Source organism: Heptranchias perlo, chromosome 13 (assembly GCF_035084215.1).
Source record: "Heptranchias perlo isolate sHepPer1 chromosome 13, sHepPer1.hap1, whole genome shotgun sequence".
Classification (NCBI taxonomy): Eukaryota; Metazoa; Chordata; class Chondrichthyes; order Hexanchiformes; family Hexanchidae; genus Heptranchias; species Heptranchias perlo.
Window position 1 is genome coordinate 51,294,684 of NC_090337.1, and position 27,402 is coordinate 51,322,085.

General features: G+C 44.8%; 1 protein-coding gene across 11 annotated transcripts in view; it reads right to left on the bottom strand.

Annotated features, from left to right (window-relative positions):
- LOC137331588 (beta-galactoside alpha-2,6-sialyltransferase 1-like) overlaps window positions 1-27,402 on the bottom strand; it is a 156,726-nt gene that overhangs the window by 63,615 nt on the left and 65,709 nt on the right. For 8 of the 11 annotated variants that reach the window (XM_067995480.1, XM_067995486.1, XM_067995482.1 and 5 more), the window contains one exon: window positions 447-597. The gene's annotated coding sequence lies outside the window, so the exon portion shown is untranslated. Of the gene's footprint in view, window positions 1-446; window positions 598-6,052; window positions 6,222-6,261; window positions 6,504-20,841; window positions 21,225-27,402 lie in introns of those variants that run through there. The other 3 variants (XM_067995481.1, XM_067995484.1, XM_067995485.1) reach the window with 3 other exon arrangements.

Below are 27,402 nucleotides of genomic sequence, written 5' to 3' on the forward strand. Positions count from 1 at the left end.
GATAGTAATTAGATGTAGGAACTCTGGATGGTATTGCCCCCCCACCCCTACCGCCCCCCCCCCCCCCACCAACCCTCCCTCCCTCCCTCCCTTTCCCTCCCTTTCCCTCCCTTTCCCTGGCCGAACCTAGGGTGCTGTTCCAGTAGTGATTGCTGGACAGCAATTAAATGTAGAAACCCTGGATGGTATTTCCCCCCCGCCTCCACCCACCCGCCCTCTCCCAGGCTTAACCTAGGGTGCTGAGGTCATTTGTAAGAACCATGCTATAGCCCACCTGAGACCAGGTAACACAGTATAGACCGAGGATCAAATTCCAGTCTTCCTGTTTTGTTAGGCTTTATTATTCATTGGCTAAACTCACTGAAACATTAAGGGAACAAGGCTTTTTTCTTCTTATTGCGATAAGGACGGTCAGAGACATTTAACGTAATAGAAAAGGAACTTACACGCAAACTGAGGTCACTTGGCATCTCTGGAACATGCCTGGATTTGCTGAACTGGGGTGCCAAACAACAGCGTCTATATCCTTGATGCTGTCTGTAGTGGTGAGATTAGGTTTCAGCACCACCTGAAGTTTAGGGACTCCAAAGCCAAAACCTGAAAGAATAAATAAAACTCAACTCTTAAAAACAGCAATAGGTGTGATCATATACTTAACATAACATATATATCATACACTTAGCAAGTAGTTTTGAAATGCACAGCAGTACTTAGGAACATAGGAACAGGAGTAGGCCATTTAGCCCCTTGAGCCTGTTCCGCTATTCAACGAGATCATGGTTGATCTGTGACCTAACTCCATATACCAGCTTTAGCCCCATATCCCTCAATACCTTTGGTTATCAAAAATCTGTCAATTTCAGATTTAAAATTAACAACTGAGCTAGCATCAACTGTTGTTTGCGGAAGAGAGTTCCAAACTTCTACCACCCTTTGCATGTAGAAGTGTTTCCTAACTTCACTCCTGAAAGATCTAGTCCTAGACTCCCCAACCAGCAGAAATAATTTCTCTTTATCTACCTTATCAGTTCCCCTTAATATCTTGAAAACTTCGATCAAATCACCCCTTAATCTTCTAAATTCCAGGGAATACAACTCTTATTTGTGCAATCGCTCCTCGTAATTTAACCCTTGGAGTCCAAGTATCATTCTGGTAAATCTACGCTGCTTTTTCTCCAAGGCCAATATACCCTTTACCCCATTTACCCCAGTTTCCTTCGCATGTATTGCTAAATACAGTAAGCTCAAATGTGAAACAGGTAAAAGACTTCAGTCAGTGAAAGCATTTTCACTGGCAGGAAATGGACAAATGGTGGTTGGAAAACAGCAAATTTACGAACTTGTTTTCTAACCTGTCTGCAGACATTCTTCTTTTACACAGAGTTATACGTACATATGGAAATCAAATGTGGGCATAATGAGACTGTCCATCGGTTACCTGTCTGCCTGTCTCTTTCAGCACTAACCTCATCCATTTAAAATAGGCGTTAAAAGTCAGTTAAGCATATATATGGTTATAGAAAAACATAACACATTCCACTGAACGTTATGGAGATTCAATAAAATCCAGCTGGATTTTACTGACGTGGTAAAGAATGAATGCTGAGAGATCAGATAGCGCCAGGAGCAGGCCAGCTACACCAGCCATTATACAACCAACACTTGCTACAGGCCCAAGTGTTTCTATCAAATATTCGTGTCTTTCTCACATATACTTCTTCAATCCCACTGAAGCCAAACCAATTAACACTAGATGAGGCGTGGATGAGTATCAATCATTAGGCTGTTTTATTTCAAAGTCAGATAAATATGCAGAGCAGCAGTAATGATCAAATTCATTTAGTTCAATAGAGTTTATCGTTGCATAATGATACAAAATAATAAACACTCTATACTTCCCCATATCAGTGGGTTGTCTTACTTGACTTAAATAAAACAGCTCCTCTGCATTCTGGAATTCAACCCAGGGCAGACACTCCTCACTCCTCTCTTGTCTTTTTTCTCTCTCTCTCAGCTTCACTCCAGTGTCATCTTTTAGTCAAACAGCCTACCTCCTTTCCCCACCCAAGAGCAAAATCTACCAGACTATCTTGGCAATGACCTCTGCTGAGTTCAAATGAATAGAGTTGCTGCAGCAGCAGAGTGCAAATAATCACTAGAAAGTTAAACCATCTTTCATTATCAACATGCTGATTCAGATGCCTCATCTGAACCTTAATCTACATTAACCAGCCCTGCTACCCTGTGAATGTAACCCCTTGAGAGCTAAGCTTCGTGCAATTGTGCCATTTTTAACAAATTATACCAAGGTTCCCCCATGGCAGCACATCAGAAATCCTGAAATATGACACTGTTCAATAATCCAGGCAGCAGGGAGTTTCAGAATTCTAACTGCTTGTGTCCAGCAAAACTGCTCGGGGCAATTTTAATTTTCGGCGATGGTATAAAATGGGCGATATCGGATCGGCTGCCCATGATACACAATGCCCAATTTTCCTTTCCATCAAAGTCAATAGAAAGCACAACCGGGCAACCGATCCAATATCACCTGTTTTATACCATCGCTGAAAGTTAAAATTATCCTCTTGTCTCGTGAAAAGAAGAATCAATGTCAGAAATTTCAAGAACAATCAGATGTACAGAACTGAATTTCAAACGGTGCCAAGACAATGTTGAGCTTTGCCAGTTATACAACATGTGACAGAACATGATGATGGACGGTTCATTAAAACTCACAAAAGAAGATGTAATGGCAAGTGTTCAAAAGGAACAGGGAAGTTATAAGGCACTACTGATACCAAGAATTCATCTAAACTGTTGCCAACCGGGAAACTACCTATAGTTGTAAAAGAATGCGTCAAGAAGGACATGAATGTGCTTATTGATCGGAAGGCTCTTGAACAGGTCAGTGTCCTGGGTCTTTTCAATGGTGATGGCAACACTTGGAAATGAGAAAGTGCACCTATGCACCAATCCAAAGTCTTTCATAAGGACAGAAGAAATAGGAGGAGGCCATACGGCCCCTCGAGACTGCTCTGCCATTCAACAAGATCATAGCTGATCTTTTACCTCAACTCCACTTTCTTGCCCTATCTCCATATCCCTGTTTGGAAGGCAAAGATGATTGCATATGCCTTTCAGAATCTCTCCAGCTCCTGAGCAATTTCACAGAAGACTCCCTGAGTCACTTGAAACTCGAAGTAGCCACTGTCATTGGTTGGGGGTGGGGGGGGCGCAGGAAAGAAAGAGGGGAGAGGAGATGGCCCGGGGTGGGGGTAATTCCTGCTCCTTCTGGCCCACTAGTGCTGGAGGACCACTTACTTGCTAGATCCAGCAGTTCTCGCCTCCCTTCAGCTGTCGGGTTTCCCGAGCCCTGGAAAACCCAGCCCGCAGCCATTAAATGTAAAAGTCTGTTGAAACCTGAAGCACGCAGCCTCATCAACAATTAAATTACTGACTCGCCTCTCAAGAGCTAGGTTACTCGCCCACCCCCAACCCGCCCTGGTTAAACCAGAAGTAGGCGCGTTCGTGGCCGCTTGGGGTAGGGTTTCACATTTTTCAGAATTTAACCCCTCGAGGATTTAAAAATTCCTCCCTATGTATCTGTATGAGATTAAGGAGATGGCTTGCTAGGCCACTTACAGGCATTAAGAATCAACCATGTAGTGTGGACGAGTGTCAATGTAGGCCAGACTGGGTAGGGAAGACAGGTTCCTCTCTCTCCCTTTTCTTCACCGAAGTACATTAATGAACCAATTTGGTGTTTATGTCAATCCATAAGCTTTCATGGTCAATGTTTCTGGTGCTAGCCCATAAATTTCACGATTTGCTATGTTAGAGTCATAGAAAATTTACGGCACAGAAGGAGGCCATTCGGCCCATTGTGTCCATGTTGGCCGAAAATGAGCCATCCAGCCTAATCCCACTTTCCAGCACTTGGTCAATAGCCTTGTAGGTCACGATACTTCAGGTGAAGAACCAGGTACTTTTTAAATGAGTTGAGGGTTTCTGCCTCTACCACCCTTTCAGGCAGAGAGTTCCAGACCCCTACCACCTTCTGGGTGAAAACATTTTTCCTCAGCTCCCCTCTAATCCTTCTAGCAATCACATTAAACCTATGCCCCCTGGTTATTGGCCTCTCTGCTAAGGGAAATAGGTCCTTCCTATCTAATCTATCGAGGCCCCTCATAATTTTGTACACCTCAATTAAATCCCCCCTCAGCCTCCTCTGTTCCAAAGAGAACACCACCAGCCTATCCAATCTTTCCACATAGTTAAAATTCTCCAGTCCTGGCAACATCCTCGTAAATCTCCTCTGTACCCTCTCCAGTGCAATTACATCCTTCCTGTAATGTGGTGACCAGAACTGTACACAGTACTCAAGCTGTGGCCTAACCAGTGTTTTATACAGTTCCAGCATAACCTCCCTGCTCTTCTATTCTATGCCTCTGCTAATAAAAGAAAGTATTCCATATGCCTTCTTAACCACCTTATCTACCTGTCCTGCTACCTTCAGGGATCTGTGGACATGCACTCCAAGGTCCCTCACTTCCTCTAGACCTTTCAGTATCCTCCCTTGCCTGGTTTGCCCTCCCCAAATGCATTGCCACATACTTCTCTGGATTGAATTCCATTTGCCACTTTTCTGCCCGCCTGACCAGTCCATTGATATCTTCCTGCAGTCTACAGCTTTCCTTCCCATTATCAACCACACCGCTAATTTTTGTATCATCTGCAAACTTCTTAATCATGCCCCCTACATTTAAGTCCAAATCATTAATATATGTCATAAAAAATAAGTGATCTAGTACTGAACCCTGCGTAATCCCACTGGGAACAGCCTTCCAGTCACAAAAACACCTGTCGACCATTACCCTTTACTTCCTGCCACTGACCCAATTTTGGATCCAACTTGCCATTCTCCCTTGGATCCCATGGGCTTATACTTTTTTGACCAGTCTGTTATATGGGACCTTGTCAAAAGCCTTGCTAAAATCCACATGGACTACATTAAATGGACTAACCTTATCGACCCTCCTTGTTATCGGCTCAAAAAATTCAATCAAGTTAGTCAGACACGACCTTCCCTTAACAAATCCATGTTGACTGTCCTTGATTACTCCGTGCCTTTCTAAGTGACGGTTTATTCCAATAATTTGCCCACCACCGAGGTTAGACTGACTGGCCTATAATTACTCGGTCTGTCCCTCGCTCCCTTTTTAAACGATGGTACATTAGCTGTCCTCCAATCCTCTGGCACCATGCCTGTATCCAGTTGGGATTAGAACTCACAACCTCTGGTTTACTTCTTCAGTACCATAACCGTTACACTAATGCACCCACTAAAATATTTTGAAATCAGTAAGGATGGACTTCTAAAGCGCAATACATCTGAAAGAGGACCTGGAGAATTTCTTGTGGAAGAATAGTGATCACAAACAACTTTGAAAAATAATTTAATTCGTTCTTCCAAAAGGTTCCAGAGAATGATGCAACAAGTCCAAATACACAAATGATGTAGTCCATAAAATAGATGTTTCTTCCTAACATGCTCAGCAGAGGATTCCTGCCTCAGATGACTGGAAAGATTGACAACAAGGAAGGGTGCTTTTACCTTTCTCACTTTTAAGTACTTTTTATCTTTTGTGTTTCAATTTAGTCTCATAGGTAAGCCCTCACTTCCTACATCCTCAAGAGTGTTTTCGCCTGCCATGATAACTAGCTAACAATCTTGTAGCCTGCCCAGGTCAGCAAACAGAGAACTGTTTTTTTGGATTACTTCAGCTACCATTTCTATCTCGTGCCTCCAAAGGATCCTCCTTACTCTTTGATAGTGGCAGAATGCGCTAACACAAACTCACTTTGGGCTGCAACTGTCAAGCACATTTATTGAACAGTAATAGGACAAGCAAATGATAGCAGAAACATAACACATATTTGCAATAGTTGATTCATTATACTAGCTAATCATATAGTACAAAATAGTTTGCAAATCTAGTGCTAAAACTGTGACTATAATTTACTTTGAACATAGATTAACACCTTTCCTCACCTCCTACAGAAGTCTCATCAGTGATTCCAGTCAGACAAACGCTCTTTGAAGCCACCAGATCAAATATGAAAAGAGACTGATAAAAATCCCTTTGAAACAGAAACTGCAGCCAAGTGTCTTCTGGGCATTTACCTCATGTCAGGTATTTTGTCTAGATTTCCCCCTTGGAAGGGTAGCCTGGAGCACAAACAAGGCAGCTTTCCACTGACCTGGCTTTGCGTCACAGCACCTCAATGGCTGCATCCGACGACCTTGAAGTGAACCCTCCTGACTGCATTTGTAGCCATTTTGCTCTTTCACTTCACAATTCTTTGTCAACAATGCAGCCCTTTAAATCAATGCGGTCCCCTTTAAAAAGTAACAGCAGTCAGGCTCCTGCAGGCATCCTGCTGTATGGATGGGTGAGAAAGTTCATGTGCTAGAAGTTGATGAGATCTGCATTTCTTGCGAGCTAAGTGCATAAACAGGATGTTTCACATCACTAACGTTACCTGCCTGCAGTTTTGAGATATGCAAATCCTGCAAAATGTTATCAGATGAATATCAACAAATATAGCAACTAGTTTTCTTTTATACCAATGCAGCAGAAACTTACTACCAACTAATTCACACAGTGGTTTTATTTTGTTTTTATCTTATTTCCTATCAGAATAATAGATGTGAGATTTGGGGGTTCAAAGTCTGATGTTTTTTGTAATTATTGTCTAAATGCAGCACTTAGAATAGAATTTTTTAGAACCAATTAATCATAAGCATAATGACAGATTACTATTATTTTTGATTTTATTTTACAGCTTTCACTTCACTGTACTTACTTCATCTTCTCAGATTGGCAAGTTTAAAAAAAGTGTACAAAGATTAAAGACTGGTTTATGCAAAGGGTTAAAGTGTTCATTCACTTCTGACATCTGGGTTGTGGACTTTTAGCCCAGACTGATCGCTATTAACTGTAAGGCTACCTATGTGAAATAAATTAGGGCAGCTTCAATCCAGTTCATAATGACAAGATGCACAACATAAAATCTCTTAAAGGGGAGGTGCACTTTGGCTGCAGGCAATCGGAAGGCGACTTCTGAATTTGCCTGGCCAAGGTGAAACTTCAAGAACTCCCCATTTCTCGGATGCACTGGAGGTCTTGGTGGAGGAAGGATGTCCTCTTCCCATCAGGCAGCAAGATATCCCGACAAGCTGCTCGGCAGCAGTGGCAGCACCAGCAGTACCGCCCGCAGAACATGGCGGCAATGCAGGAAAAAGTTTGATGACCTGACCAGAGTTGCTACAGTAAGACTCCTAACTACGATGTGGCAGCACTCTCTATATAACCCTGCACTACCTGAAGCCCTCACAATCCTTCCCTCCCCTGATTACCAGCACTCCACTCTATTCCATTCCATTCACTGCAGCACACTTCACTCCACTCCACCTCCTCCTCCTCCTCCCACTCACACACTCTACACTTTCTACTCTCCGCCCTATTACTGCCTTCACTTCCTCACACCTCTGCCACCCTTCACACACCAGCACCACTATTCTACCTTGACATTCAAATCTTCAAAGCATTTCACTTGACTACCATTAACACTCACCTTTCTTTCTTGCAGAGCAAGCTCATGAACAATAGCAGAGAGGGGGCATGGGCAGGGGGAGGAAGAGCCTCAGGTCGTCTCCCCAATCGAGGACAACATGCAGTTTGTGTAGATGGGTCGCGTCAAGGGCATTTTGAGTGGCGAGACTGGAGGTCATGTCCTGCAGGGTGCTTGGCTATATTTCACTCAGTCCCTTCTCACTGAGATCTCACCCTCACACACTATGCCTGACAAAGTGCAGTTGCTTTCAGCAGCCACTCATCTGTCTCTGCTTATCCTTGACACGAAATGCTAATCCTTGTCCCTCTCTTCCCTTTCAGGTCAAGAAAATGTAGAACGCCCAGAGGGTGAGGAGATGGAAGAAACCATCACTGAACCCTACTTTAACAAGCACCAGTGTACGTTACAGGATAGGCTAGAGGGGTCTGCACTGGGAGACTCACTGAGCACCAGTGCGCAGGAGATTGGGCAAGGGGATGGGGCGGCCCAGAAAGTAGCTTGCTGGAGGCAGAGCTCGCATCTTGACCCTGCTACAGAAGGCACAGCCTACATTAAAACACTGATTGCTATACATCAGGACCTTTTAAATGCACTGGGCTGCCTGCCAGCAAGCTTGCACACAATACCACGGAGCATGGCTAAGTCCAGCTCCAGCTTGTGTGGGGCCTTCCAGTTCGGCATTGATGCTACGCAGTCAACCACGGAACGAGTGGTCAATTCTATGAACATTGCAGTGGGGTCCACAATGATGGAGTCTCTGGTGACAGCTTCGATGGGAGCTCAGGCTGCTGCAATCGCGGCTCTGTGATCCAGCATCTCCTCAGCATTTGAGTCCATGAAGGAGAGCAGGGATAGGCGGGTGGAAAGCATAGATAAGGGCTTCCAGAGCATCACTACACTCCTTCACTCTGTTCTCACGCAGAGCACAGGGAGTGTTGAGGGGCAGCCCCATGACAACGGCAATGGCTCCATGGGATGAGGCTCATGCTGTCCTCTCACAGGGCAACATTACACCTGCAGTCACAAACCAGGAGTGTCAGACATGGGATTTTCCCCTTTCCCAATGCAACCAACCCCATGCCCTGCCCGTCCTCTCACTGCTGACAGACAGCAGGAATCTACCAGTGAGATACACCTCATAGTTCGCCCCCAGTTGTGCCAATCCTCAGGTTCCCCCTCTACAATGAGGCCAGGTCACAGGACTCCAAACGCCAGTCAGGTCCTGACTCCTGGGCCATAATTTTAGCTCGGAGCCAGGAACCCATGGGGTGCATGGGGAACCCCAATGTCAAGTGAGTGTGTCGCAATCTGCGATCGCAACTCAACTGAAGGTAAGTATTTGTGCTTCCGGGTTTCCTACATGCCAGATTGACAGACTGGTTGCCTGTCAGAAGGGAAAGGAGCCGCAAGTCACACACGCACAGAGAGACCGAGAGAGAGAAAGAGAGACCGAGAGAGAGAAAGAGAGAGAGAGAGAGAGAGATCGGGCGGGCGGGGCGGGGAAAGAGAAAACGGGACGTGGACGAAATCAGGTGGGCCCTGGAGAAGATAGTGGCGGGGGGGGGGGGGGGGAAAGAGAGGCTGATTGCGGGAGCCTGATCGTGCCAGATAAGCTTGTTGGGCCTGGGTGAAGCGCTCCTGCTCCTCCTCATCCACAAGCAGTGCAATAAAGACACTCACTGCATGGATCCAGCCCTTCTCGCCTGCTTTCACCTGACATGAATAAGAAGCTATGGGAAACCCAAAACAGGTAAGGTTAAATTCGTTTGACATTTCTAATACACAAAAAATGAAGTGCCTCAACTATCGCACTGAGGTGCATTGCCCCTTTAAATATCGGCCCAACAGCCTTAAGTGAGGACAGGACTTCCAGGTTTCTATTGCACATCCAAACACACCTGGGTTAAACCCGGAAGTGGGCACGATGGAGCCGGGATGCAAGCCCGCTCTAAACACAAACAATTTTTACTGCCCACCCATTCTTGGGTGTTAAAATGACCCCCCCCACCACATCCCGATTTCAGATTCAGCTTGCATTTACACTATAACAATAGCACTGATGTGAAGCAAAGCTATTTTGCACTGACTCTACAGTTACAGTGTGAATGCAACCTAAAGCATACTGGCGTAAGTACCATTTCCGTGTAGCGCATTGGCAGCAATTTGTCTAATGTCAAGATAGTTCATTGGATGAGTGGTACATATTTTGATCACATACAAGTCTACCACTACATTTTAAACGCACACACACACACACACACACCTTAGAAAGAGCTTCATTAATTAGGTAAAACATGATTTCATCAAAATTACAGCACAGAAACAGGCCACTCAGCCCATCTGGTCTATGCCGGCATTTATGCTCCACATGAGCCTCCTCCCTCCCTACTTCGTCTAATCCTATCAGGATACCCTTCTATTCCATGCTCCTTCATGTGCTTATCCAGCTTCCCTTTAAATGCATACAAGCAATTTGCCTCAACAACTCCTTGTGGTAGCACATTCCATATTCTTACCACTTTCTGGGTAAAGAATTTTCTCCTGAATTCTCTATTAGATTTATTAGCAACTATTTTATATTTATGACCTTTAGTTTTGGACTCCCCCACAAGCGGAAACATTTTCTCCATGTCTACCCTATAAAAACAACATTATCTTCAAAGACCACTATCAAGTCACTCCTGTGTCTTCTCTTTTCTAGAAAAGAGGAATCCCAGCCTGTTCAGTCTTTCCTGATGATATCCTCTCAGTTCTGGTATCATCCTGAGGCAGTACTTGACTGTCAAGAATTGTACCCTAATTGGATTAGGACTTCTGCAAGCCACAGATAAAAGCAATCGATTTGCAATTTGAAAACAGCCCATTTAATTGGCCAATTGCCAAGTCAAACTAAACAGAAAACATTTTAACAAAAATGTAAAATGTTACTGATCCTTTCAAATTTATCCCCATGACTAAGTGAACCTCAGCAGTGAATTGATTCAGCCTCCCTGCAAAGAAGATAGGTTTCCTGCAATTGTGTGTTTTTCTTGCCTGCTTCCTGTTTTTCCTCCTGTCCTGAGACAGCACTCATTCTTGCAGGGGTATACCAATACCTTGCCCAAATGGACATTCTCCATGTGTGAACCTAGTTAGTTTGTGTGCTGTGGTTGCTATCAATGGCCAAAATCCCAAACAATGTACCTAAGGATGGGGAGCAGTTTAGAATTCAGCAAAAAAGGACTGTAAAAGCTCCTACAAGTATGTAAAAAGAAAAAGATTAGTGAAGACAAATGTAGGTCCCCTACAGTCAGAAATGGGAAAATTTATAATGGGGAACAAGGAAATGGCAGAGCAATTAAACAAATACTTTGTGTCCTCTTTTGGGAAGACAGAACCAAATAACTTCCCAGAAATGCTAGGGAACAAAGGGACTAGTAAGAAGGAGGAATTAAAGGAAATTAGTATTAGTAAAAAAAATAATGCTGGTGAAATTAATGGGACTGAAAGCCGATAAATCCCCAGGGCCTGATAATCTGCATCCCAGAGTACTAAAAGAGGTAGCCATGGAAATAGTGGGTGCATTAGTTGTCATCTTCCAAAATTCTATAGATTATGGAACAGTTCCTGTAGATTGGGGGGTGGCAAATGTAACCCCACTATTTAAAAAAGGAGGGAGAGAAAACAGGGAACTACAGTCCGGTTAGCCTCACATCAGTAGTAGGGAAAATGCTAGATTCTATTATAAAGGATGTGTTAACAGGACACTTAGAAAATATCAACAGGATTAGACAAAGTCAATATGAATTTATGAAAGGGAAATCATGTTTGACAAACCTACTGGAGTTTTTTTGAGGATGTATCTGGTAGAATAGAGAAGGGAGAACCAGTGGATGTGGTTTATTTGGATTTTCAGAAGGCCTTTGATAAAGTCCCACATAAGAGGTTAGTGTGCAAAATTAAAGCACATGGGATTGGTGGTAATATACTGGCATGGATTGAAAATTGGTTAACAGACAGGAAACAGAGAGTAGGAATAAATGGGTCTTTTTCGGGGTGGCAGACAGTGACTAGTGGGGTACCACAGGGATCAGTACTTGGGCCCCAGCTATTCACACCAGTCACAAAGCAAACATGCAGGTGCAGCAAGCAGTTAGGAAGGCAAATGGTATGTTGGCCTTCATTGCAAGAGGATTTGAGTACAGGAGCAAGGATGTCTTATTGCAGTTATACAGGACCTTGGTGAGACCACACCTGGAGTACTGTATGCAGTTTTGGTCTCCTTACCTAAGAAAGGAGATACTTGCCATAGAGGGAATGCAGCAAAGGTTCACCACACTGATTCCTGGAATGGCAGGACTGTCGTATGAGGAGAGATTGGGTCGACTTGGCCTGTATTCACTCGAGTTTAGAAGAAACATATAAAATTCTGACAGGGCTAGACAGACTGGATGCAGGGAGGATGTTTCCCCTGGCTGGGGGGGGGTCCAGAACGAGGGGTCACAGTCTCAGGATAGGACATTTAGGACTGAGATGAGGAGAAATTTCTTCACTCAGAGGGTGGTGAACCTGTGGAATTCTCTACCAAAGAAGGCTGTGGAGGCCAAGTCACTGAATATATTTAAGAAGGAGCTAGATAGATTTCTAGACACAAAAGGCATCAAAGGGTATGGGGAGAGAGCCGGACTATGGTATTGAGATAGAGGACCAGCCATGGTCATAATGAATGGGGGAGCAAGCTCGAAGGGCCGAATGGCCTACTCCTGCTCCTATTTTCTATGTTTCTATGTCTCGCTGCAGTCACTGAGGAATGCTGCAACATGCTGCTTCCTGGAGCGTGGAACATAGGTGTGCACCTACAGTTCCCTGCACAGTGAGCTTCTAGTTTCAATCATGCCACTGTGGGAATTTGCTGGGCAACCATTTAAAGGCCTGCCTGAAAATTGATTCAGGTGGACAAATGGGTGCATGAGGTCCCCAACAGATCTCCAACTGCTGGTTGCCTGTTTTTCAGGCGAGAAATGGGCGGCTGAAAATCTCCCCAATGTCTCACACCAACACTGATGTAATCCTTCCAGCAGAACTACAATAACAACTTGCATTGATATAGCAGCTTTAATGTAGAAAAACATTCCAAGGCGCTTCACAGAGGAAAAAATGGACACCTAGCCAAGATTTTAAAGACTGTCTTTAAAGATTAGAAGAAAATGGCAACACAAAGGGGTTGAGGGAGGGAATTCAAAAGAGTGGCTCAAAACACAGCTCCCATTGGTGGGGCAACGGAAGGGGGAATGTGCAAGAGGCTGGAGTGAGAGAAACGAAGAACTCAGGTTGGGAGAAGGAAGTTACAGAGAAAGGGAGGGGCGGAGCTAATGGATAGAGTTAAACACAAGGATGGGATTTTCAAATTTGAGGTACGGTGGATCAGGAGCCAGTGTGGGACTTAGTGTGTGATAGGATACAGGCAGCAGAGTTTTTGGATCAGCTGAAGGACAGGAGGCTGGCTTGGAGAGCATTGAGTATGTTCGTGACAAAAGCACATATGAGAGTTTCAAGGGCAAGTTGATAACTGCCATTTAGCATAGATTTCCAGGGCAATGGGCAGATGAAGACAGGGAACTTTTCAAGCAAATTAACAAACCAGAAAAAGAATATAAGGTCATTATAAAAGGGGGAATTTTAATTATCCATCTATAAGATGGTCTGAAATGGGATAGCCAAGTGGCGGAGATAGGTAAACGAGAGGAATATTATAAAGACCATCAATGAGTGCTTCTTCAGCATGTCAGGGATGGTATTAGAGGGAAGACCATTCAGTATAAGTACGAGATGATACGTGATCCTGATTTGGGTGTACTCCTGGACAAGTAATTATTGTATCATTAGATTTAAACTAATGAGGCAATGTAAAACAAGGCATAATTTCAGAAAAGCAAAATTTATAGACATGCAGAGAAACTTGGGAGAAGGAGAATTGGGGGTCTGTTGTTGGGGAATTATTATTAAAATACACAGGATTAATGGTATAATTGGAGGAAAAACATTGTTGATGGAGATCTTGTATATCCACAGGAAAAAGGAAGAGTTAAAGTTAAGATGAAGTCTCCAGTGTTGAATAGAAGGTTCTGGAGGGAATAAACCTATAGCAAGTTCTTTAATGTTAACCTTGGCTCAGTGGTAGCACTCTCACCTCTTAGTCAGAAGGTTATTGCCAAGGGTTGTTTAGTTATTCCTTCCAACTGCCACACACCAGCATGACTTCATGTTAGCCCTGAATAATCTTTTAGATCAGTAGCATCATGACATTAACTACTGCACTGCTGGCCACAGTGGGCCACTGAAGGAATTCCTTGAATGGCAAGAATAAAGTTGGTGAATGAACCCGTTCACAGCTACACTTCCCATGCTGAGGCGTCAGCCTTGTTCCAGTGATAGCACTTTTGCCTGAGTTAGACAGTCTTGGGTTCAAGCCTCATTCCAGAGATTTGAGCGCATAATCTAGGCAGGCACTTCAGTGCAGTACTGAAGGAGTGCTACACTGTCGGAGATACCGTCTTTCGGATGAGAAGTTAAACAGAGGACTCATCTGTCTTCTCAGGTAAATGTAAAAGATCACTTGGCCCTATTCTACGAGAGCTGGGGAGTCTCCCTGGTGTCCTGGCTAACATTTACCCTTCAACCAAAATCACTAAACAGATGGTATGGTCATTTATCTCATTGCTGCGCGCAAATTGGCTGCCACATTTCCCTACATTATAACATACCCTTCAGAAATATTGCACTGGCTGTGAAGTGCTTTGAGACGACCTGAGGTCGTGAAAGGTACTATATAAATGCAAGTTCTTTCTTTCTATGTGCAAAAAAAAAATCAAGTTGTGATGAAAAGAGAGAAAAATATAAAAAGCAGCTCAATAGACTGAAAAACAATTTTAAAAATTGTATTGAGAGAAAGGATAGTGGAAAATAGGAGGGGTACTGGTAAGGCATTGATAAGTTATGTCAAGAGCCGGACTGGACCTGTCAGTCCTGATTACAAATGAAGATAAAGTTAATATGTTAAATAGAAGTTTTGCATTTGTTTTCACTTGAGGGCACTAAGGCAATCCCAGATTTCTAGGGTAGCCGTTTAAGTCAAATTAATAAATTAGAGCAATCTATGATAAAAATGACACAGCATGATGAATTTTCAGAGGTTAATGTGGGTAGTGCAGTTGATGTTGTGTATACAGACTTTCAACAGGCGTTTGATAAAGTACCACATAATAGACTTGTTAGCAAAACTGAAGCCCATGGGATTAAAGGGGCAGTGACTACGTGGATACAAAATTGGCTACGGCACAAAAAGCAGAGTGTAGTGGTGAGCAGTTGTTTTTCAGACTGGAGGGAAAGTGTGCAGTGATGTCCCCCAGTCGTCAGTGTTGGGACCACTGCTCTTTTTGATATATATTAATGACCTGGAATTGGGTATACAGGGCAAATTTCAAAGTTTGCAGATGACACGAAACGCAGCAAAGAGTGAGGAGGATGGTAATAGACCCCAGGAGGACACAGACAGGCTGGTGAAATGGGCAGACACATGGCAGATGAAATTAACGCAGAGAAGTATGAAGTGATTCATTTTGGTAGGAAGAACGAAGAGAGGCAATATAAACTAAATGGTGCAATTTTAAAGGGGATGCAGGAACAAAGAGACCTTGGGGTGTACGTACACAAGTCTTTGAAGGTGGCAGAAAAAGTTGAGAAGGCTGTTAAAAAGGCATACGGGATCCTTGGATTTATAAAAAGAGGCAGAGAGTACAAAAGCAAGGAACTTATGCTAAACCTTTATATAATACTGGTTAGGCCTCAGCTGAGTTATTGTGGCCAATTCTGGGCACCACACTTTAGGAAGGATGTCAAGGCCTTAGAGAGGGTGCAGAGGAGATTTACCAGAATGGTACCAGGAATGAAAGACTTCAGTTATGTGGAGAGACTGGAGAAGCTGGGGTTGTTCTCCTTAGAGCAGAGAAGGTTAAGAGGAGATTTGATAGAGAATGTCAAAATCATAAACGGTTTTGATAGAATAAATAAGGAAAAATTGTTTCCAGTGGCTGAAGGGTCAGTAACCAGAGGACACAGATTTAGTGTGATTGGCAAAAGAACCAAAAAAGAGGCATGCGGAAACTTTTTTTATGCAGCGAGTTGTTATGTTCTGGAATGCACTGCCTGAAAGGGTGGCAGAAACAGATTCAATAATAACTTTCAAAAGGGAATTGGATAAATACTTGAAGGGGGAAGATCTGCTGGGCTATGAGGAAAGAACAGGGAAGTGGGACTATTTGGATAGCTCTTTCAAAGAGCCGGTAAAGGCACGATGGGCCAAATGGCCTCCTTCTGTGATGTTTCATTCTATGATTTCCTTATTGTTGGCTACAGTACACACAAGGTTGTGCTCGAATGTTGTGAGGGGAATTTTGAAGCTGGGTAGATCATACATTAGAGTGTGATATGAAAGGGACGCTTCATATGCATTATTTCTGAGAAGCACTACTTGATATCCTTCTATTTAGAAGTCATTCTCTTCAATTTGTCAAGCTTGACAAGTACAGACAAGCTAGCTGAGATACATCTTTGAACTTTACTGAAAGTGGCAGATGTACGTTTGTGGACAAATATCCCATGTAAATGACAACCTGTGAATGGCTGTTAATCTAATGTAATTATGAGACATACAGTTGTCTAATTGTTTCAGTATATCTTCAAAGGATTTTGAATGATATACGTATGGCTGACTTTGTGCCAGTCAGCAGTCAGTCTGAAGCCGGCAGACACTGAGCTAAATCAGTGGCTCCATTGTAGCATTTTGCCAAATAAAAAGGGTGTGACTGTGTTTCAAGGATCAATTTAACGTTGATAGTATGGAAGAAGCGCCTTTGTTGTTTTAACATTGAGAACAGTAGAGCTTGTAATTTCTGTAAATATGGTCCATGTATTGAAGAGTGTTCATTTACCCATTTAGTAATGTTATATAAACTTGTCTGTTGGTTGATAGCATAAGCCTTGGTCTGAAAACCATATATTCATCTGCCTAGTGAAGATGGGGGCAGGGGGGAATTCCAGTGGCAGCATGTGATGTATTCCAGTAAGCCGGAACAGTGTTTTATCTTCCTAGATACTTGAAGGTAAAGGCACAGACTGGTCCAGAAGGAATAAGAGGTCTGCTTATGGGAGTGGTTGGTTACTTTGAACCCAAATGAAATAGCTACTGTGAAAACCTCAAAATGGAACACCAACATTGTTAGCAAAAGTTAATGGATTTAAGTTGGATAGTGCTGCAGGACCTGATTCAAGGTGTCCTCAAGGAAATGGAGGTCACATGTGAGACATTGGTCGATATTTTCATAAGCTCAAATGGCTCGAGGATTAGATGATGGCTCGTGTTATTTAAAAAGTGAAAAGAAAATCAGACCCTGGCAACTACAGGCCAGTGAGCCAAATTCCACTGTAGGGAACACAAGAAAGTACTCTACGAGATATTATAAACAAACACCTGAAGAATTGTACAAGATACTATAAACAAACACCTGGAGAATACTGCAATTATAAGGCATATCCAGTAAGAGATGTGGGTTATAAGGAGTTGGCAATAAGATTAGTAAATTGCAAGCTAATTTGAATAAGTTAACAAATGGACCCATAAAAAAGATGTAATTTAATGTAAAGTGTTGAATTATGCACATGGAGCCAGACAACTTAAGGCGTGTCTATACTTTGTTTAAATGCCCATTAAAAGTAACAGCAGGAACGTGACTTGTGGTAGTCATTAAGTAGTCACAAGAACTGTCAGGGAAAGTAAATAGGATCTAGCATATTCAGCTAAGTAAAAGAACAAAACTAAATCACAATACCTCAGTTATACAAAGCTTTGGTACATCTATACTTGGAGTGCTGCATCTAGTTTGGGTCCCTCATATCTCTTTATAAAAACTGAGGCTCTAGAGAGGATGCAGAAGAAGGGAACAATTATGATAGCTAAACTTACGTCTCTTTGTTACAACCATAGCTTCGAGGAATAGGGTTATTCATTTCGGATAAGCGTAAACTTGGTGATGTTTGAGGTATTTATAATTATGAAAATATTAGAACAAAATATTCAAAATGGATAGTCACGGTGGGAGTTGACATACTTATAAAAAGTAGGCAAAGGGTCACATTAATTCCCAGGAGATTTTCTCACTTCAGTGGGTTGTTGTCCTCAGGGACAAGCTACCGTATGTGGTAAGCATGGATATATTAACATTCTTCAAGAAGGGACTTGTTGGGATCCTGAGTGAGAAGCATATTGTATGATATTGGTGAGGATGGTTGTGAGCTACATAAGTTCATTATCTTCCAGAGCTTGCTTGATTGCTTTACAGAATCAGACAAATTTCAGTGTTTTTCCTGGAATTGGCCAGTTTTTTCCCCCTGGGTTTTTGTGTCTTCTTCAGGAGTCAGCATTATGGGAGATTGGGGATACCAATGCAGGACGTCATGCTATCCCTTGACAGGGTGAGCAATGATGGGTCTGATGGTCTTTTCTCAGTTCTTTTTGTACGTTTGTATGTAAAAGGTGGTTTGTCACCATTTTGCAGAGGGATGGCAGTCAGATGTGATGCTTAGCTTTTTTGTTGCAATGACTTCATGTTACATTGTTGGAACAGGAATTTCATTGTTACTTTCTTTAAGGACCATTCCAAGAAAAAGAAAGTTTGTCCCTTAGCACGAACATGACACCCTTGTTAAAGCAAAATTATTTTTCCCACACTCTACACCAACCATCCTTTGGATGAGTGAAATTGCCAATTGGTGGGTAGTTTGGTGCTGTGGACTCACTGGGAACTGGGTTGAGAACTCATTTTACATAGGATTGATAACTAAAAGTAAGAAGAGACCGTCATCACATCAGGCAGGGGAGGAGTCAAACATAAATACTTGTGGATAAAAGACAGTGGGCTAAACAGCTGTGCCTCCTGGTCACTAGCAATAACTCCCAGGTCAGGTATTGTACTCTACTTTGCCCACCCTCAGAGAAGCATTCCCCCACGGCTCCATTTCCATTTCTCCCACCAGCCATCTCTATAGTTTCTGAATGGCATTGCTAATTTAGTACAAAATTAGGACTGTTTTATTCTGTTGCCCCACACCCAATAGGAACTAACCAATCTTATATCTTATAGAATCTATGTGGCCTGCAACTACAGGACCTTGACCCCATCAGTATGGGCTGGATTCCAAGTTGCACTGTACAAGTGACGGCACAACATATGCTTATATTTATTAAGTTACTGGCAAGACACGGAAAAAGAAACATTCCAAAACAAGGACAGAATGTATGACTATAAAATGTGGACTGAATTATGTCTGCATGCCCTCATCCAAGCACTTTGCCACTGGGGCCAGTAAAAAAAAGTGCCACCTGCCAACTGAAGTCAGCCCATCTGTTTTTAGTTCAGATGAATCTGCAACTGGAAATTATAGAATTCCAGATCTAAAGCTTTTCTGAAATATTAAAAAATGTAAAAAAGACTAGCATCTTATAATAAAATTGCAACAACACAATCTCTGACTACAATCTATTTAACATTTTTTTTTAAAAGAGACAAAACCTACACAGAGGCTGCAAGTTTTAGAAACTGGAGCTTAGATTTCCCAACCAGCAGCATTTTAATGTGGTGGTAACCCATTTGTTTTAAACAAGGTTAACACTGACATTAAAATAATGCCAGTCAGAAAATCTACACTTAGGTCTTCTACTCCTGCACTCACCCAACAACTGGTGTTAACCTGTTTTCTTAGGTTGTTGATAACCTATGTGCCAGCTAGACAAGATGTGAATCTCAATGTTCTGAAAGTAATATTACCAATATACTGCACATTACAACCTGCATTGTTTATGACCTCCTTATTAACCCTTAACATATCATGGATGAGTTATCTTGTTGAAATGTGATGGCAGGGTCGAGGTAACTTGTCTAGCAGTACTAGGGTCCCATTTGTTGTGGGGTCACATCAAGATGCATCTGCTCACATCTAGGCTTTAACTGACTGAAAAAAACCTTTAGAAATATAGTGTTCAGCTAAGCAGAGGCTAATATTTTCAGTGTTGTTCCCACCTCCAAAATGGAGAATAGAAAGAAAGGTAAGTTTAAATTCTATTTTTAAAAATAGACTAGATAGTTTAGGTTATATTAGTCAGGATCAAACTTAAAATATAAGAAAGAGTAGAGAAAAAAGGAACAAGAAATGGGGTGGAAATGTCTTTTTAAAATGTGTGGTTTTAATATTTGCTATATATTAAAAGAATCAAACTATTCCTGACTACTGTACAGCCTTATTAATATGTTTGTGTCAGACTGCGTGAGCTGAAAGCTAAAAATACAAGCAGGGAAAGGATACTGGAATTTTCCAGCAGTCTATGGATTAATCAGGATATTATTAAAACATCCTCTTTGGAATAGATCGCTCATACACTTTTCGTGTAGCTGCAAAAGGCACTCACGCAGAGGATTTACAGTATGCCACAAGGCAAACGGTTACATTCGAATAGGGAGGAAAGATCCGTTGCCGGAACGCTAGCCTCTCTGTTCCCTCTTACAAATGAGGCTTGACCAGTTGGCTGTTTCCAGCATTTTCTGTTTCAGTATTAAATAGTGACAGTCTTTTCCACTGTGGAAACAGGCATTACATTTTTCTTCACAATGTCAAGATGTGCATTAACGGTTACACGACACAGCATATTTTGAGGGTCAATTCAACTTTGGCGGGGATGCAAAACGGGCGGTAGCCGATCTGACAGCCATTATACACTCTCCCTTTGCACTGAAGTTAACAGAACGAAAAATCGGAGAGTGTGCAACAGGCAGCCGATCAGCTCCCGCCCGTTCTACGCCCCCGTCGAAATTGAATTTTACCCTCTTTGTCCTTTCGCAAGTGGAAAAAAATCGCCAAACAGTTTTATAGGAAAGCATTGCTCCTTTAAAACCATTAAAGATAGAAGAATCTCTTATCATTGCAGTTTAGCAGATATTTACCACATTTTGTGCAATATTTAGAAATACTTGCAATGTGTTCATAACCCACACGTAACAATGTCACACCAATTTCTTTCTTTCATGTTTTTTTTTCTGAAATAGTGTGCTGCAGATAGCTGGAGAAAATGTTTCCAAAATAGTACACTTAAAAGTACCGTGCACTGTTCCGTACCTTGTGTACTTCAGAAGAGTGGGTCTGTCTTCCACCATGGTTCCTTTCATTGATCCTGTTTAACTCTCCAGACAGCTCTAAGCCTACAGGAATCCCTTTAATGACATCCCCAGAAGCAGCAGCGTGCTGGACAGCAAACCAGCAACGACTTAAATCAGCACAGAAAATGGCCTGTCTAATAATGGATACCCATGAACCATCAGCTCCATGGGGATTGGGGGGTTAGAGAGCAAATGACAGGAACATTGCGGGCTGAGGAAAATCAATTAGCAACGGTAAATTTCCCTTTCAGCACCAAAAGCCTATTGTTAATACCGAGCAGCACAGGGTGGAAGCTGAAACAGACCACAGAGCGCGACTGACACCGGGTGTAAAATGACCCGGCCCGGCCCGGCCCAGACTGGACCTCAACATGGAAACCCCCGGCCAGGGCCTGGAGCATGCGCACTCCGGCCCGGAGCGTGTCGGGCCGCGCATGCGCATTGTAGGCCACTAACTGAAAAGCGCGGATGGGAGAACCAGCATATGGGGGGGGAATGGGGGGGGGGGGGGGGGAGGGGGGTAAGAGAGGGAGAAGGTGCTACAGATGGAGAGATGGATCACGTTTTCGTCGTCCCACCCCCCCTCCCATTATACCTGGATCACGCTCTCCCCCTTCCTCCCCCCCCCCACCCCATTAGACCAGGATCACACTCTCCTTTCCCACCCCCCTGAATCATATTCTTCAGCATGAATGGCAGCATGTTGATTTCCCCGCCCCCTTTCGACCCCATAAACCTGAAAACGATCCATGGCTCACACACATCACCAAGAGTGGCTCGGTAGCACCACTACTGACCGAGCTGGCCGAGTCCTGAAGGACATAGCCTGCGGCAGGTGGTGAGCGAATCAACATGAGGCAAAAACCTCCTTGACCTCGTCCTCACCAATCTCCCTGTCGCAGATGTATCCGTCCATGACAGTATTGGTAGGAGTGACCACCGCACAGTCCTAGTGGAGATGAAGTCCCGTCTTCGCACCGAGGACACCATCCAACTTGTTGTGTGGCACTATCATCGTGCTAAATGGGATAGATTCAGAACAGATCCAGCAGCTCAAAACTGAGCATCCATGAGGCGCTGTGGGCTATCAGCAGCAGCAGAATTGTATTCCAGCACAATATGTAACCTCATGGCCCGGCATATTCCTCACTCAACCATTACCAACAAGCCAGGGGATCAACTCTGGTTCAATGAGGAGTGTAGAATAGCATGCCAGAAGTAGCACCAGGCGTACCTAAAAATGAGGTGCCAATCTGGTGAAGCTACAACTCAGGACTACATGCAAGCTAAACAAAGGAAGCAACATGCTATAGAGAGAGCTGAGCGATTCCACAACCAACGGATCAGATCAAAGCTCTGCAGTCCTGTCACATCCAGTCGTGAATGGTGGTGGACAATTAAACAACTAACAGGAGGAGGAGGCTATGTAAACATCCCCATCCTCAACGATGGCGGAGTCCAGCACGTGAGTGCAAAAGATAAGGCTGAAGCGTTTGCAACCATCTTCAGCCAGAAGTGCCGAGTGGATGATCCATCTTGGCCTCCTCCCGATATCCCCACCATCACAGAAGCCAGTATCGAGCCAATTCGATTCACTCCACATGGTATCAAGAAACAGCTCAGTGCACTGGATACAGCAAAGGCTATGGGCTCCGACAACATCCCGGCCGTAGTGCTGAAGCCTTGTGAACTAGCCGCGCCTCCAGCCAAACTGTTCCAGTTCAGCTACAACACTGTCATCTACCCGACAATGTGGAAAATTGCCCAGGTATGTCCTGTCCACAAAAAGCAGGACAAATCCAATCCGGCCAATTACCACCCCATCAGTCTACTCTCAATCATCAGCAAAGTGATAGAAGGTGTCGTCGACAGTGTTATCAAGCGCCACTTACTCACCAATAACCTGCTCACCAATACTCAGTTTGGGTTTCGCCAGGACCACTCGGCTCCAGACCTCATTACAGCCTTGGTCCAAACATGGACAAAAGAGCTGAATTCCAGAGGTGAGGTGAGAGTGACTGCCCTTGACATCAAGGCAGCATTTGACCGAGTGTGGCACCAAGGAGCCCTTGTAAAATTGAAGTCAATGGGAATCAGGGGGAAAACTCTCCAAAGGAAAATGGTAGTGGTTGTTGGAGGCCAACCATCTCAGCCCCAGGACATTGCTGCAGGAGTTCCTCAGGGCAGTGTCCTTGGCCCAACCATCTTCAGCTGCTTCATCAATGACCTTCCGTCCATCATAAGGTCAGAAATGGGAATGTTTGCTGATGATTGCACAGTGTTCAGTTCCATTCGCAACCCCTCAGATAATGAAGCAGTCCGTGCCCGCATGCAGCAAGACCTGGACAACATCCAGGCTTGGGATAATATGTGGCAAGTAACATTTGTGCCAGACAAGCGCCAGGCAATGACCATCTCCAACAAGAGAGAGTCTAACCACCTCCCCTTGACATTCACCGGCATTACCATCGCCAAATCCCCCACCATCAACATCCTGGAGGTCACCATTGACCAGAAACTTAACTGGACCAGCCACATAAATACTGTGGCTACAAGAGCAGGTCAGAGGCTGGGTATTCTGCGGCGAATGACTCACCTCCTGACTCCCCAAAGCCTTTCCACCATCTGCAAGGCACAAGTCAGGAGTGTGATGGAATACTCTCCACTTGCCTGGATGAGTGCAGCTCCAACAACACTCAAGAAGCTCGACACCATCCAGGACAAAGCAGCCCGTTTGCTTGGCACCAAATTCACCACCCTAAACATTCACTCCCTTCACCACTGGCGCACCATGGCTGCTGTGTGTACCATCCACAGGATGCACTGCAGCAACTGGCCAAGGCTTCTTGCACAGCACCTCCCAAACCCACGACCTCTACCACCTAGAAGGACAAGGGCAGCAGGCACATGGGAACAACACCATCTGCACGTTCCCCTCCAAGTCACACACCATCCTGACTTGGAAATATATCGCCGTTCCTTCATCGTCGCTGGGTCAAAATCCTGGAACTCCCTTCCTAACAGCACTGTGGGAGAACCTTCACCACACGGAATGCAGTGGTTCAAGAAGGCAGCTCACCACCACCTTCTCAAGGGCAATTAGGGATGGGCAATAAAATGCCGGCCTCGCCAGCGACGCCCACATCCCATAAACGAATAAAAAAAACCATGATGTCCCATCAGACACCGCAGCTCTCACCCAGAGTGTTTAGTTTGACGGCGTGATTATGACAGTGTGCGTATTTCCGGTTTTCAATCAACACGTAACGTCCTCCTGCACACGCGCCAGGCCACCCGATGACGCCAAGCTCAGCACATGCTAAAAAGCTACGGCTCCGCTAGTGACGTCACTTCCAATTACATCATCCTCACCTGCTCTCGTTGAATGAAATGCGCCTCACAAAACCAAACTTACAGCTCAAATTATGTAAAATTTGTCAAATTCAGCCTCACAGAAAAACGGCTACAGAACCTCCCCCCGCAATGATCTTGCAGTGCCCGTTCATGGGGCCATATATTTGAAGGGGCCCACAAGTCAATTGCTGGGTTGGCCTGGCGTGGATTGTTTCCAGAGTCAAAGTGAGGTGGGGGGCTGCTCAATGTGGAGTCCCTACTTCTCCAGAGGACAGGGGAGTTTGGCGGGAGGTTTTACAGATCATACCAATAGCATTTGAGAAGGTTCCATATAAGAGACTGTTAACAAAAATGAGAGCACATGGAATTGAAGACACTCTATTAGCTTGCCCTCCACAACTGTCTCTGAACCGGCACATCAGTTCATCGATGCTCCAAGCAGACTCCACCATATCTACGTCAACCTTATCCCACCATGTGACCTCTGATTTAAATTTGGACTCCCTCCTATTGTCTTCTCTCTATTCCCTGTTTATTACCAGGACCTATCTACCCTAATCTTGCTATATAACCATTCCTATGTAACTTGAATTTCCGTGTCCATTCATGTGCGTGAATTGGCTGCTGCTCTGGACCTGAGACCATTACTCCTATTTCACCTTTTTTCTTCTTACCCCTCCAAGGTCCCTCTCTCCTGTCATCATGCCTCCTTTCATTTTTCCCCGCTTGAGTACTCTGCCCTGCCAAATCTCTACCCCAACCCTTAAGCACTCCTCGACCTTCCTATCCTCCTGTCGCCGTCCCAGGCTTGACTCCTCGTAGATAAGCCTACAGCTTCCCTTTGTGCCTCTCTAGCATTTTTCAAAGGGCTCATCGAGGCACTCGTTGCTGCCTCCTTATGAGCAGCAACCCCAACTGCCCCATCCTACTCTCTCACCGGATGTTCCCTCCCAGCGCACCCGAAGAGGACTAATCTTGACAATCTCCTTCCCATCCCACTCACCCATCCCAGCGCTGACCAAGTGGACTCTGCCAGGGGATTAGGTATCACTGCCCCGCTCTGCATCTTCCTCCAGAATGTCCGCTCACTTGTGAACAAGGCCCTTGCCATCCATGAGCTTATTTTGAATGATTGCATCAACATCTTGGCCTTGACGGAAACCTGGCTGACAGGTAATGACACTTTCCCCCTTAATGAAGTCTCCCTGACTATATCTTCCACCATTTGCCCCGCCCAGACCGCCGCTGTGGCGGTGTGGCTCTTATCACCAAATCACACCTTGATCTGTCCCCCTACTCCTTTGGCACCTTATCCTCCATTGAAAATAAAGCATTATCGGCTCCTGCTCTACTCTGCCAAAACTGCTCACTATTCCAGGATCATCCTGAAATGCAAAGATAACCCCCGGCTTCTCTTCACTACAAACCTTCTTTTTAAACCCCTCTCCCTTGCCTCCTCCACCTTCACCTCCAACAACTAATGCGAGGAGCTGATGGACTACTTTGTCACTAAGATTGAGACCATCCATTCAGCTGCCTTTGCCGCGTCCCTCCCTTCCCCTAGCCCACTAAGCCAAACTTCCCCAATGGTTTCCCCCTGCCCTAGCCCTGAACTTGCAGCTTTCTCTCCTATCTCCGCTCATGCCCTCTCCGAGCTCATCTTGACCATGAGACCCACCAAACTGCTGACCACCCAACTTCCCTTCCTGGCTCAGATTTTAGCTGATATTGTTAACAGTGCCCTCTCATCAGGTACTGTCCACCTCCCCTTCAAATCTGACGCCATCACCCTCCTCAAAAAAAAAAGCCACCCTTGATCCCTCTATCCTTGCAAACTACCACCCCGTCTCCAACCTCCCTTTCCTCTCCAAAGTCCTTGAAAGCGTTGACACCTCCCAAATCTTTGGCCATCTTTCCCGCAACGCCATGTTTGAATCCCTCCAATCAGGTTTCAGCCCATGCCACAGAACTGAAACAGCCCTCATCAAAGTCACAAATGATATCCTTTGTGACTGTGACCGTGGTAAACTATCCCTCCTCATCCTTCTCAACCTGTCTGCAGCCTTTGACATGTTTGACCACACTATCTTCCTCCAACACCTCTCCCTCCATCGTCCAGCTGGGTGGGACTGCGCTCACCTGGTTCCATTCTTATCTATCCAGTCATTGCCAGAGAATCTCCTGCAATGACTTCTCTTCCCGCTCCCACATCGTTACCTCTGGAGTCCCCCAAGGATCTACCCCTGGCCCCTTGCTATTTCTCATCTACATGCTGCCCCTTGGTGACATCATCCGAAAACACATCAGGTTCTACATGTACGTTCTACATGACACCCAGCTCTACCTCACCACCAGCTCCCTCAACCCCTCCACTGTCTCTGATTTGTCACACTGCTTGTCTGGAGCAAAAATGGCCTCCAATTAAATATTGGGAAGACTGAAGCCATTGTCTTCAATCCCTGCCACAAACTCCATTCCCTAGCCGCCGACTCCATCCCTCCCCCTGGCCACCGTCTGAGGCTGAACCAGACCGTTTGCACCTTGTCGTCCTATTTAAACCCTGAGATGAGCTTCAAACCATACATCCGCTCCATCACCAAGACCATCTAATTCCACCTCCGTAATATTGTGCATCTCCTCCCCTGCCTCAGCTCAATTGCTGCTGAAACCGTCATCCATGTCTTTGTTACCTCTATACTTGACTATTCCAATGCTGTCCTGGCCAGCCTCCCATCTTCCCACTCAACAGAATTGAGTTCATCCAAAACTTTGCTGCACATATTCTAACTCGCAACAAGTCTCGTTCACCCATCACCCCTGTGTTTGCTGACCTACATTGGCTCTCAGTCCACCAACACCTTGATTTTAACATTCTCATCCTAATGTTGAAATCCCTCCATGGCCTCACACCATCCTATCTGAACTCGGCAGTGTCAGCGCCGTGCGTTCCCTGAACTCGGCAGCCCCGGCGCCGTGCGTGCACTGAGCTCGGCAGCCCCGGCGCCGTGCGTGCACTGAGCTCGGCAGCCCCGGCGCCGTGCGTGCACTGAGCTCGGCAGCCCCGGCGCCGTGCGTGCACTGAGCTCGGCAGCCCCGGCGCCGTGCGTGCACTGAGCTCGGCAGCCCCGGTGCTGCGCATGCACTGAACCCGGCAGCACCGGTGCCC